Here is a 13,462-nt window from a genome sequence, read left to right as displayed (position 1 = left end):
GCATGCAGCCCATCTCTCTCTCTCGTCACCCCACGTACTACCTACAAGCGCGATTCAGGTGTCCACAGACCCAGGGAGCCAGTTATGCGCACTTCCTTTCCTTAAAATGACCGGAGTGTAAAACGTTCTCGACGCCAACGCCAATGAACACAATGAACGCCCACGGCGTCTTCAGCGCCGCGTTTCTGGCGCAACGTTGTCAATGCCTGCAGCCCACATCTCTCTCTCACCCACCCCCCTCCCCCCCTCGTATACCTATAAGCGCGATTCAGGCGTCCGCTGTTCCAAGAGGGCGGTTATGCGCCTTCCCTCTGGTTCAGGTGTCCACCGAGACGTGTGATAGTGCGCCATTTCCTTTCCTCAACAACCAATTTACCGATTTTGCCCTCTGCTTTCCAAGCTCCCGCTCCATTGGTTTCGCAGCTGCTGGTTACAGCGACGGCGACGCCGCGAAGCGCAGAAACGGGCGCCAAAGAGCTGCGCTCTAAAAGAAACGGCACGCAGGCATTTGAGTAGCGTGAAGCGAATCTATTTGCTAGTGACGAAACGCAGCCACTGCGTGGACGAAAAAGCAAGCACTGTTTATGTACGCGAGAGACGCGATGAACTACGGCAAAGTTTTGCGCATTGTCTTCAAGGCGCGGCGCAAAACAATAATATACTTCAAAGACACAACAAGTTTCCAAGCGTCGCATATGACGCCCTCCGGTGAATATTCTGCCGCTCGTGCACGGCATAGCGGTAGTTCACATGCAAGGGCCCAGTCATTTCCGCAGTGGGAACATAGAACAGGTCGTGGTCTTCCGCTTGCGACGTTGTGGCGTCGCGACGCCGCTGCAACTGTCGGCCCCCGTTACCTCGTTCAGCAGCGCCTTCTCGGAAAGGGTCATCAGCAGCAGCGAGAAGACCATCATATGGACGGCTGCCACCCCGACTGGGAGCGCGGAGAGGTCGCTGGGAAGGACGCGCTCGACGACCTTGAACGCCTCCGACGCCATGGCGCCCAGCCTGCCGAATGTGTTCACCCCGGAGAAGGCCACGCTGCAGACCTGGGTGGGGAACAGTGCCACAGTGTGGACGCAGAGCAGGACGTAGGCGATGTTTAGCAGCAACTCCCGCCACATGAGGCCCAACTGAGCCGAAAATTTGAGGCCTAAGAAGTGCAAGGCCGCCTGGAAGAGCAGTAGCAGGGAGGCCGCCAGCAGAAAGACTACCAGGGGCTACCGTCGGCCATGATGCCTGATGATGAAGTAGGCTATGGTCATGGCCGGCACGTTACCAGCGATGATCACCCACTTGACGGCCGAGAAGTACGGCAGGTCAAGGTTCCGGTAGTTGTAATTGAGGTACAATGTAAACCAGCAGCTGAAGATGAAGCAGTGGGCCAAGACGGTCCGCGACATGTAGCGCAGCCGTGGTTGGTAAACTGGCGGATGCCGTTCTTCCTGCTGGTCGCGGTCAGCAGTTCCCGCTCTACCGGCGCGGGCAGCCAGCATCTCCTCGACCAGCTCTAGGCGTTCGATGACGACCTCGGGCTCTTCGTTGTTGATGCGGGCGGCCCAGAGAGCAACTCGCCGGGCTTCGTGGAAGCGCTTGTTGACGATGAGCCAGTGGGGCGACTCCTCGCTGAAGTACACCGTCAGGATGAGCGACAGCGCCGGGGCCACCAGCCCCGCGTGGCAGATGCTCCAGTCGAGCGCCAGGTACGCGATGAAGCCCACGTACACCGGCGCGAGCACAGTGGGCCAGCAGACGGCGAACGCGCAGAAGGCCTCCCGTGGTCCCGGTGGCGTTGATTCGAACAGGAGCACGAAGGCCACGACCTCGAGCGCGCTCACGGCCGCCGAAGACACGAAGCGCAGCGCTACAAACACGGCCGCCGTGGGCGCCAGTGGGGTGGCCACTCCGGAGAACAGGAGAGCACCCAGTGAGGCCCACATGATGGGCCTGCGACCCCAGCGGTTGGACGCGAGCCCCGCGCATGGCACGGACAGTGCGCCTGCGCACATGAAGGCCCCGCTGAGGAGTTGCTGGTACCAGGCACGGTCACAGACCAAGTTCCAGCGGACCACCACTGTGCGGCCTGTAATGTGCGTGTCGTAGTCCCAGGCGTCGCAAGCGATCACGACCCGAGCGTCGCCCTCGGAATCCGCGCTACTTTCTCCCACTGTCGCAGCGAGCGGCGTCTCGTAGCGGTGGCAGCTATTGAACCTTGCTGCGGAGCCTGGCGACCGTGGCACAGACAGGTTCTTCCAGGCCTCAGCGCTCGTGTTGGAGTACTCGGCGCTGGGGCGGCACCAGTGGTCCACGGGCTCCAGATCGATGGTGAGGGCGAAGCTGTACGTGTAGGCGACGAACGTGGTGATCTCCGCGCAGAGCAGCACCAGCTTCTGGAAGCCTCAGAAACCGAACACGACCATGGTCTGGAAGACCGTCTCCATCTCACTGTCCGAAACAGGCTCGGTCACGGGATGGAACAAGCTCGGCAGCAATTCTGACACCATGCTGCGGGAGCGCTTTCGTTTCGCCATGATTCTCTCGATGGTTCGTTGGCTGTCTCGAAAGCAATAGCCCTCCTTGGTGTTGTTCACCTGCAATCGCAGAACGTCCTTTCTTCGTTTTCTCTAGATGGCAGCTCGCGCTCAGGCTTAATGGAACATACCCACGGCGGGGGATTGGCCAGGGTGCATAGCCGGATGCTGTTGTTGTTGCTGTAGCCTTTGACACGAATGGCACATACCCACACTGGGGGATCGGCCAAGAATCGGGAGGTAAAGGTGGGTATTCACCTGTACACAGTAAAGGCAAAAGAAAAGCACACGGGAGAGGAACACCGGGGGAATCTACCATAAGAAGGGCAGGGAGAGGATGCCCCTGTCCAAGACACGGGCGGGTGATCGTTCTCTTTTCTATCTGATGAGAACATGCACTGACAGCATTGAAACCGTGGGCTCCCCTGTCTCCTTGTCTATAAGCTTTTCATAGCTACCTACAGTCGAATACAACTCAAGAACACAGCCGCAAATGCTCCTTAAAATACGCGGTAAACGCTTAAAATGGCATGATATAAAGTTGAAGCGCACAACGAGACATGTCTGACCAACACGCCCAAAAAACCACTTTGCTTAAAATAAAATGGCGCTCACAGATTTTCAGGACGTTATCTCCTGTGATGCCACATTGGCATCATGAGAACAGGTGGAGTGGTAACTGATCAGCATTAAAAATAATTCCCCTCGATTTTTCTGATTTAACTAATGAAACTTAGGAGCGCTAACTCGCTTGCCCTTGTTCAGATTTGTTTCCATTTATGGATTTTTATACGCTTGAAAATCCAAGTTGCACCCAAAAGTTCTTGATGCCGTTCCTCGGTTTTCCTTTTGCCATAATATGCCACCTGAGCTGCTCCTTGCGATTTGGGAAGCCGTTCCACCTGTTCAGCGGTCTCTGGAGCCATTGGTACAGTCCTCTCGACTGCACGTTCCTCCGGCGACTTCATTATCGCTTCTTCTTTTTCGCTGTTCGCATTCTCGCTCTTCATTTATTTCTGCATCTCGTATAGCAATTTATATACCAAAACTCGCTGTTATGTTCTCTGCACAGGAAACCATTTCAGATTTCATCAGTACGCCGCCTTGAACACTGCTTCTATGCTAACCTGTCACAATTCCGCGGAGCAAAACACTTCTGCAACTGAACCCGAGCTACCAGTTAGTGCACGATTCATTTGCGCAGTGAATGCGAGAAGGCTTCACTCCCCGTGAGGAGACACCAACGTAGGAATAAAATGTAATGGAGAAAAAAATTCTAGAAGTCAATACGAAATGGCGAGCAACTGGATTCACGGTCAGTGGTGGACTGCATGCAACTGCTACACGCAGTCTCACAAGACGTTTGCAGCCCATGTGGATGCCAGTACAATCTGATCAGGCTATCAGAGCAGCGCAAGCAGCATGTTTCTCCTAGCCCGGCCCCCAGTGACCGGCGCGAAGAGTGTGCTTCCACAAGACCTGGTGTGTCCGTGGCGTCTGAAGCCATCACTCAAAGGTTTCCCCGCCGTGGCAGAGACAAAGGCGACAAGGCTGACGTTCGAGCGCGCCCTGTCCTCAGCCCAGCTTCGCTCGCTTTCTCTCGCGCCTTTATCCTCCACTGCAGCCTACACACATTCCCTAGTCGACGTTGCTCGATATGCAACTATGGAGGCTGAAGTAATCACCGCGTCCCATCCAAATCGCATATCCAGCACATAGGCGGCGTCGTTGCCGCCGCGTCGAGTTAGCGATGCCGTTATTATAACTTGTTTCTGGCCATGGTGACCGCACAACAGGAAATACGCTGCCACCAGCCGTCGGGCGATTGTCAGTGTGGTCTGATAAGGGCAAAGACAGCGCAGACACAGAGAGAAACAGAGCGCCGACTGAGATCAGCGTGTACTGTGACCATGCCTTTAGCAATGGGATCTGCCGACGTCATGTACATACTATCAGCGTCAACTGAAACGCGAACAAGCCAATTGAAACGCGAACAGCACGACTCGCAGATATTATACTAGGGAGGCAAACTACATGAGCAGTTGATTTTCCCATCGAAGCCGAAAAGACCGCTCTTCTGAAATGTTAATAGCCCACGCCTGTATTTCATCTCCAGCGTCTAATATGCTTAGATTTTTGTGCTCGCGTTTCAGGTGTTTTGTTCGCGCTTCATTTGACGCTGATAGTACATGCATTTACATGATGACGTGAATGGCCAATCTGGGCGAGCCTTTTCATTAGGCGCGCCCAATTGACGCGGGCGGGATGAGGCTCGGGAGGATGGAGTCTCGACAAGTTCTCTTTATTTTCGGCGTGTAGGGGGAAGCTCGGTTAAGTTCGGAGGAGCGTCGCGCCAGCTGTAGCCAACAGGAGGAGGGCGTCGCCAGCTGCCACTGACAAAGGGTGTGATGATGATGATGAGCGTGAGAAACACGGTTGTGTGCACATGCAGGTGCCGGAAAAAAAAAGAGGCGAAGAATGAACACGTGCTTTCGCACGTCTACTCTGTTTAACTACGTTATAACCCTACCACTTTTTTTAACCACCAATTTCTTCGGTGTTACTGAAGCTATATAGTAGGACATAACTTTAAAAAAATCTGCAGTTGGCAACAGTGGGCCACGGTGCGTGCCGTTCGGTATTACTCCGCTGGCCAATCACAACACTAAATGAAATCATTTTTGATGCCTGACATTGTTAAACAAGTCAGGTATCAATATTACAGAGCTTAAAATTTCCTTCTTGGGATTATAGTATCTTGTTTAGGCTACAAAAAAAGTTTTGACAATGGACTACTTTTTTTGTGGAGGAATTCTGTGTGGCAGTCGTGAATGCGGGCGGAGCTTCACTGCAGACTTGCGCTGCATTCGACTACAGCTTAACTTTTGCGGTGCGGAGACTATGGGATAGCGATCACTCGTAGGCATTTCCTAACCTTAGTAAATATCATCTCATGGTCCCTTAAAATATATTAAAATAACAGACCACTGACCAAAACGTGTCATGAGGTTGCGGCGGGAATGAAAAGATCGCGCTAAATTTTGTAAGAGCTGAGCACTGCAATGTAGAAGAAACAACGGTTTATAATTTTAGTTTGGCATTGAAAATTGTACAAAAAGATATCTTGCAATGAAACTCACCATTATCGGTGTAATCGCACCCCGTGGCCACATATCGTTAAAACATCACGATCTGCTTCAAGCACACCTTGTTTTTTTTTTTATTTGAGGAGCGTTCGCTATGTTTAATTGTAATTTAGACTCTATACAGTGCACCCTCCGATGAAAGCGAAAGCTCTCGTTCATCATCGCCCATGTGCTTTTAGCATGTCACTAGATGGTGCCACAGTGTTTCACATTTCTTGGATGCAGCAGCGACAGTGCACTAAAGCTTTCGGCGACGAGGCATGCGGAAACTAAAATGAACGCTGCTCTTACTAAAGCTTTCGGCGACGAGGCATGCGGAAACTAAAATGGACAGGACAGCGCTCTTTCCTGTCACTTCCTCGTTTCGCCTTCGGGCTTCTTCTTTCGCGCTGTTTTCACCAATGTCAGAATGGACCAACTAGCCCAGCAAAAAGTTCTGCTACTCTTACTAAAAATTGCTAATCACTGTCTGACGGGTGAGACTATGTTTTTAGTATAGCACTTTTACTATTATTAGTCTATACTTTTAATGCCGTGAAATGGCCACCGCGCTCCGTTCATCATAGTTTCCAGAATTGGGATACATAAAAGCGGGCGCATGCACTGATAGAAAAATTTCCGGTAAAAATCTATGAAGCTTCCAATAAGGACTTCATGGCATCCAGCACCTTAGACAACAAGCTTTCTGTTGCGCCAAAAAAAAAAAAAATTGGTTCAGTCCCTTTAAAGTAGAGGACATTCGGTGGATAAAAATCTGCCTGCTGACCCTGCAGCTTCGTGTTGGTCTTACTCAGAGCAGCTGCAGAAAATGAATGGAAAGCCCATTTTTGAAAAAGCAAGCATGAAATACTAATGCCTCCAATTTAAACAGCGCTCATTTTTCATATTGGCTGTTGAATGTGGGTGCATTAGCTCGCATAATGGACACGTAATGATTTTACTCCTTCATGAATTGTACACTAAAGAGGGTTACCACACATTTAAAAAGTGAATGCTAAGCACTTATTTAATGAACATGTAAATATTTTCATCAAGTTTTTGATGTGATGAAGACCCAGATTAAAAAAAGTCAATTTTGGGCTGGATTGTGCAAATGGAAATTGTGTCTAGCTGGAACACCTCTTGCTTCCAGCTGGGAGAGTGCTTTCCTGGCTGCTTTCCAGCTCCAGCTGCAGAGCCACTGCACCCAGTGCCGTTCCCCCTGGCAACCCCTAATTTTCCACATAAAAGCCACTCAATGTCAATCTTTATGTGGACGAAAACGTCGAAGCAGCTAGGTGGTCAACTTTTAAAGTGGCCCCGAAAAACATTTACAGTTGACTGTTTTCACTCTAGGTTGCGCAGTGTGCTATTGTGTTTTCGCTACTATGGTCTTCGTGCGCTACGTTCACGCCAAAGTCGCGTGCGTGTGGGGCTCGCCATTTGACGGCTCTTACTGGCAATCGATCCTTACTGGCAATCGTGCCTGGGCCCGCAGATGTCAACGTGGCTAGTTCCAAAAACACCGTGCTTGTTTAAGTGCGGGCTATGATTAAGTCAGGAATTAAAGGGGAATGAGTCGTGCGTTATCTCATTTCACTGCGATACATTGGATATCTTTTTTTTTTCGAATAGGCTTTCGAACGCGAGCTTACGAAACACGCTGGAATGCCAACATCAAAGTGAAGGGACCTTGAGAAATAAGTCATGCATGTGTAACGAGGTCCTCAGAATCTCATGCATGCATGTATGTATCGGGGTTTAAATGGTTAATTACATGTGCCACTTGGCCCAATGGGCCAATATGCGTTGAAGGCCGATGGTGCAGTCTGTGACGACGGTCAGGAAGCGACGTGCCCTTTCGTGCGTACCACGCGATATTCGTGCGAGCAAGCCAGACGCTGCTAAAAGATGCTGCTAGCCGTGGCAGCTGCCTTCGAAACCTGAAACACCTGGGCTGCAGCTGGCGTGAGAGGAAGGACAGGGAGAGAGAAGGAAAGAGGGGAGCGATAGTAACAAAGGATAGGGGCAGGACCGGGCGGCAATATACAGTATGTACAAATACAGACTGGCCATCAGGTGGAATGCTGCGACGCGCATGGCTGCAAATTGCCACCTGTCATTGTAGGCGAAAAAAAATATGCCCAGGCTTAGCTTGGTTAAGCCAAGAATGCGTTGCATACTGCGCGGTCTTTTTGCGCGAGGTATTAGGGAGTTTTAGAATAGGGGGCCCCAACGCTTGGGGGCCCCAAGGAAATAGCGGGCCCCAGCGCTACGTACGAGTGCGCCGGTGAGTTTTAGAATAGGGGTCTCCCCTAGCAGCGGAGCCAGGCTTGCGTTTATCGACTGCAGCGCCACTACGGCAAACCAAAAAGATACTGTTAAAAAAGATTTTCAGATATGCGTTTATTTCATCGTCAGAAACTGTTATTATTGCAGACATACGATTTAAGAGTAAAAATTATAAGTGTGTGTTTTTACTGAGTCGAGAAACTCCATTCGAACGTCCCACCAAGTCATCTACGGCAACCAAACGACGTATACTCGCTAAGCCTAGCAGCAATATAAACACAGAAGCAATCTGAAAATTTGGGGTGTTTTATCGCTAAAGCTTTGTGGCGAGGGCATCATCAGACAAAGCGATAGCTTCGTGTGCCTTTCGTTTGCAGTGAACGTGTGGCACAGCGCAGCGACAACAACGAATCGGTGGTGTAGTGAGAGGCTCCGCTTCGATGGGCGCCGCTATGTTGGAGTGAATGTAGAGCAGCGTTGGGGCGCACGCTATTTTGGCGAAATAGCGTTCGCCGCTAACGTTAACCCAAGACGCAGGGCGGGGCTTGCGTTCTGCGCATGCGCACTTCGACGCCCCAAACTTCTTGGGGCCCCCAAAGCTTGGGGCCCCCTATTCTAAAACTCGATTTTCTCAGCAGCTTTTCCTCCGTGACGTATGGATGGATGGATAGGAGCGCCCCCTTTGAAACGGGGCGGTGACAACCGCCACCATGCTCAGCCGTTCTTTTTTTTGTCTTTTTCTTTTCTTTTTTTATTATTTTTGTAAAGTGGTTTGGTGACGTCACGTGCCGTGACGTCATTTGGACATTAGCGCGCGAGCGGCGCGAACTTGATTACTTTTGTATTTTGTAAATAGTGTACAAAGCTCTCCCCTATCCTTTCTTGCTGTCGCTCCCGTCTATACTTCTCCTCACTATCCTCTCCCTTTCCCTTTCATTTCTGCCGGCTGCAGCTCGGGTGCGGCCGGCAACACTCTTTTGCTTCACTTTTTTATTTTTTAAATAAACCACTACCACCACCAGCAATATGCAACGCATAAAAATTCTTGCCATCCTCTCGGGTGTGTATGGTGCACCTGTGTTATGCACTCGGCTTCTCATAATAGCGGCCATACTCAACGTCCACGAAGGTCAAGAGGGTCATGAACTCGTGGCTATTCGAAACGTTCTGGATATTTTCTCCTTATCGGATCACTCTTACAATAGACAGTGTGCAGGGCGCGAATTGAAGCGCCGTCACAAAGGTCAATTCAGATGCTCCATGGACAATCATAGCTATGTCAAGGGAGAAAACCAGCCAAAAAAGATGGAAACACAAGAAGAGAACGACGCAGGACAACGGCATCATAGCTAGTCCATCGTCATTCAGTCCCATCGTCACAAAAAAAAATATGACAGATAATCAATGCGAGTGATGCGGCAGAGTACATCGTGTACATGTGCAAACGCGCCCTGCATTCTCTCCCCTCCACTTACCGCGCCCTTTCGCACTGCCGACTATCGTAATCGTCTGTCATTATTTTTGCCCCCTTTACTGGGCAATGCAAGGTATTACTAACTAACTAACTAACTAACTAACTAACTAACTAACTAACTAAATTGGCATCTGATATTTTTCTGTGCTGCAGCGAAATAACAATCGGGCGATAAATTAGGGAGTGCAGTTCGTTAGATTGAGAGATAGATGGTCCCGTAAGACGCGATCGTGAGGTGCCTATTGCTGTTTCTTCCCCATTTTCAAACGGGGGGTGGTTGGGAGCTTAGCATTCCAATGTGAAATCTCTTGGGCAGTGGCGGCACTATAGTCATCTCGCCCATACTCCCCGCAGGTGCTCGCCGTGACGTCGATGACGAACTTCGAGTGGTTGACGCTGAAACGGCACGGCGTGCTCTACGATTTCCCGCGGTGGGCTCAGTACATGGGCATCATCGTGGCCGGCGTCGGACTCGCCATCATCCCCGCGGTTGCCCTCAAGGAGCTGTGGGCTGCGAAATGGGTGAGGAGGGGACCTGTCCTCCAGTCAAGAGCGTAGCAGTGGGTGCTGTGTATGTGTGTGCGCGATCCTCTCTTCGTCACAAAGCACAGAGATCATTGCACATGAAAGACGACCGGCAGTTAGAGCGGTATTAAGGCGTTATATTAAAGACCTGCTAACCCTACAGAGGTCCGTATGCTCCTCGGGAGTCGACTGAAGGTTCCACGAATTAGTAGCCTCCGATGAAGAGCATATGGACCCTTCTATGTTTGCAGCTAATGCTGAGTGCAACTTGGGAACTGTGCGTTTGGCCAACAGCGAGGAGAGAAGATCTGTTCTTCAAAGCAGAGATGTGTGTGCAATATGAGCACAGCTCCTCGCATTTCGATCCTCTCTGACTCGACTCCAATTTAACTCGGTTGTACGCCATGAACCTCGTGATAGAGTAATGGAGCTTCCCCAATGAATGGATAAGCGGTCCGGCGACTGCGTGTGTACATATGAGAAATACTGCATGGTATGATCGAAATGTAACTAATACTACCGTGGGACTAAGAAAAACAATCGGGAAAAAAGGTGTCCCTGTGCTTAATGCAATATGAAGTAGAAAAATAACAAATAATAAAAGAATTTTGTATAGCAGAAAATAAGCAAATACAAGCGCAAAATTATTTGTGCCGTTAGAGCCGAAGCCATTGGAACGCCTGTTAAGGAGAGTTATTGTATTACGAAGGTAAGTATTTTTTTTTCTTGAGATGGCTTATACCCCTGCCACACGGCAAATTTAATGTCATTCCCATCTAATGACATTCGTTCAAAACGACATTAGTTTGCTGCCACACGAGAAAATCTAATGTCATTCGATGAAAACGACATTAGGTATCGAATGAGTTCCCTGAACACATTCGCCTGCGACGTCCGAGCTAATGTGTTCCCTCGACACCAGAGACTTGGTGAGAATATACACCGAAACACACGATTACAAAAACGTCACAAGCACTGTAATATTTCCGCGTCCCTACGATTGTGCTGTCGTTCATTTATGTATATAAAAATGCCAAATAGAATTGGAAAAAAATAAAACTCACTCTTGCTACCAGCCTTGCGTGGTTAACATTCACAACATGGCGACGCCCAGCTCGCCCGCTTCGGACCGAATACTGCGTCACCGCTGCATTTTTCGACGCGATAGCTTGCTCTAAACGGTTGTATTCGCTTTTATTTTGTGCATTCTCATCCCTCCGTAACAATATAGGTTTGAAATATCAGTCGCTTTTGAGATAAATTTCATAATTTCTTGATGCTAGTCTTAACTATGTACGGCGTACACTGTCGTCATAACAACGACCCCGAGCGAAGTATTTCTCCAACTTTGCACTAGAATCTACATTTTCATTTCATCCAATTGTTTTAGATTAAAAAAAAAACAAAGCCTTCGAATGCATTCATTACTGCCGTTAATAAAAGAGAAAAACGTTTTTTCGGCACTCAGTTCAGGAGGTTTGACTTGCTATCGTCTAGATGGCGCCACAGTATGTTATGCTTCTCGCGCGCTACGCTAGTCACACCCAACCATCGTGCTCCCTACTAAAACTGTTGTGAGGACGGGCGGCAGTGCGCGCAAGGTGCGCCCGTAGCATGCGCAAAGCTTTTGCGGACGCACAGCTAATACTGTCTAATTTCACCATAGAGAGCATTTCACAATATGACGTCCGCCATTTGCCTGCCGCAGCTGGCTGAGGTTTGGCTTGGCTTGGACTTGTGGTGGATAGCAGTGATCAACACGTTATTGAAATCAACGTTTTTAGATCCCTCGCACAGCGTGCCTATCTAAATACGTTGATTAAAATGAGGATGAAGATTTTAGAATCGGTTTCCATTAGCAAAGCAATACTTTTTGCAACGTATTGAAGCATACACCGAAATTTTTGTATGCTGTACTCACTGTACTCTTTTTCCATCGCAATCGCCATCATTTGCAAATGACATTAGTTTTTGCCGTGTAGCAGCGCGCAGAAAAAATGGCATTAAGTCGAACGAATGTCATTCGATGGGAATGACATTAAATTTGCCGTGTGGCAGGGGTATTAGTTGATGAAAATCACGCGATATAATAAGCATGATGAGGAGGCCGGACTTCGGTATTTTCGTTCCTGGTGGGCAGGTGAAGAATTTCAAAAAGATGGAGGGAAAATGACAGTTGAGAATCTCGGGTGTTGCCTCCGTCTCTTGAGGCATTGGGGACATATGACTGGAGGCTAATCCTTTAATGATCCTGCGAGATTGATTTCATTGCTCTGCGTATCGCTACATTCCTAGTTAAGGTTGCTGACGCGGCGTTCTGTCGCAGGACTTTTGGAAGGCGATCAGCCCCCGCGAAGACTGGGGCCCCAAGGGCTATGAAGACCGGCGACGCTAATGGCTCTTCATGGTTGAGAAGGGCTACATGAAGGCCGAGGACGCCGAGAGGCTGAACGAGAGCGAGAGGCCCCAGCGCGAGCTCGAGCTCAAGCTCAAGGCCATCGAGGACGCCAAGGTGGCAGCTGCGAACAAGGGGGATAAGCCGGAGCAAGAGGCGGCTGCCGGCGAGGGCAAGCAGGAGCCGAGAGCGGAGGCCAAGGATGAGCCCAAGGCCGAGCCCAAGGCCGAGCCCAAGGCCGAGCCCAAGGCCGAGCCACCGAAGCCTGAGGCACCAAAGCCCGAGCCCCAAAAAGGCTGAGATTTGCACGTCGATGTGAAAAGGCAGGTTGCTCGCAAACTGACTGAGTGTCTGGGAATAAAGCGGCACGAGTCGTAGCGCCATTTTGTTTCACCAGGGTACCGAATCGTTTGCGGGGCCTACAGTATCTTGGCGGGTCCCATGCAGCTTCTTTTGTAGATTTATATTTGCAATGCTTAGAAACTTATCGCGTCTGGCGTACCATTGAGAGCAAGGTAGGCTGTCCACGCTTGTGTAAAATAAAAGAAAGAGGAGTACTACATTCCGATATATGCCTACAAATGATGCAAACGTAGATGTAGACAGTGGCATTGGACGGAGTGCTCGCGCACGACCCGCAGACCATTAAAATCCATATCCCTGCAGTGAACACTCGTCACTATTGTGTATTCAACACTGTCGATCGCCTTTTGGCGCTCTCAGCAACAGTGTTTGCACTGTGTGACAGGCGCTAGGCACAACCGCGTGTAAACACAACGATAGCAGATAGGATAGGATAGGATAACTTTATTTGGCTCTAGCACAAGTGTTCTTTTATGCGGTCAGATGAGTCCATCCGCAACGGTCGGTTGCCCCTATTGCAGGGCTCCGCTGGATGCTGCCGTCAGCTGAGCTCGCCGTATCAAACCGATCTGGTCTTCGCGGCAGTCGCTGGAGAGCAGACCTTCCCACTGCTCCACACTTGGGCGTTGTGTAACTGAGACGATGTCGACCTTTTGACATGCCCATGTGATGTGATACAGTGTAGGTTTTTCATGGCACCACGGGCAATTGTGTGCGTAAAGTGTGGGGTGAATTTTACTTAGTGTGTTTAGATTTG

At 50.0% G+C, this 13,462-nt stretch overlaps 1 pseudogene; it reads right to left on the bottom strand.

Annotated features, from left to right (window-relative positions):
• Window positions 1–764: 764 nt before the first annotated feature.
• LOC149335599 (solute carrier family 22 member 6-B-like) lies at window positions 765–2,546 on the bottom strand (annotated as a pseudogene).
• Window positions 2,547–13,462: the final 10,916 nt, after the last annotated feature.

This window comes from Amblyomma mixtum, chromosome 7 (assembly GCF_055824585.1).
Source record: "Amblyomma mixtum isolate Tamu chromosome 7, ASM5582458v1, whole genome shotgun sequence".
Lineage (NCBI taxonomy): Eukaryota > Metazoa > Arthropoda > Arachnida > Ixodida > Ixodidae > Amblyomma > Amblyomma mixtum.
This window is presented reverse-complemented; position numbering and strand designations above follow the sequence as displayed.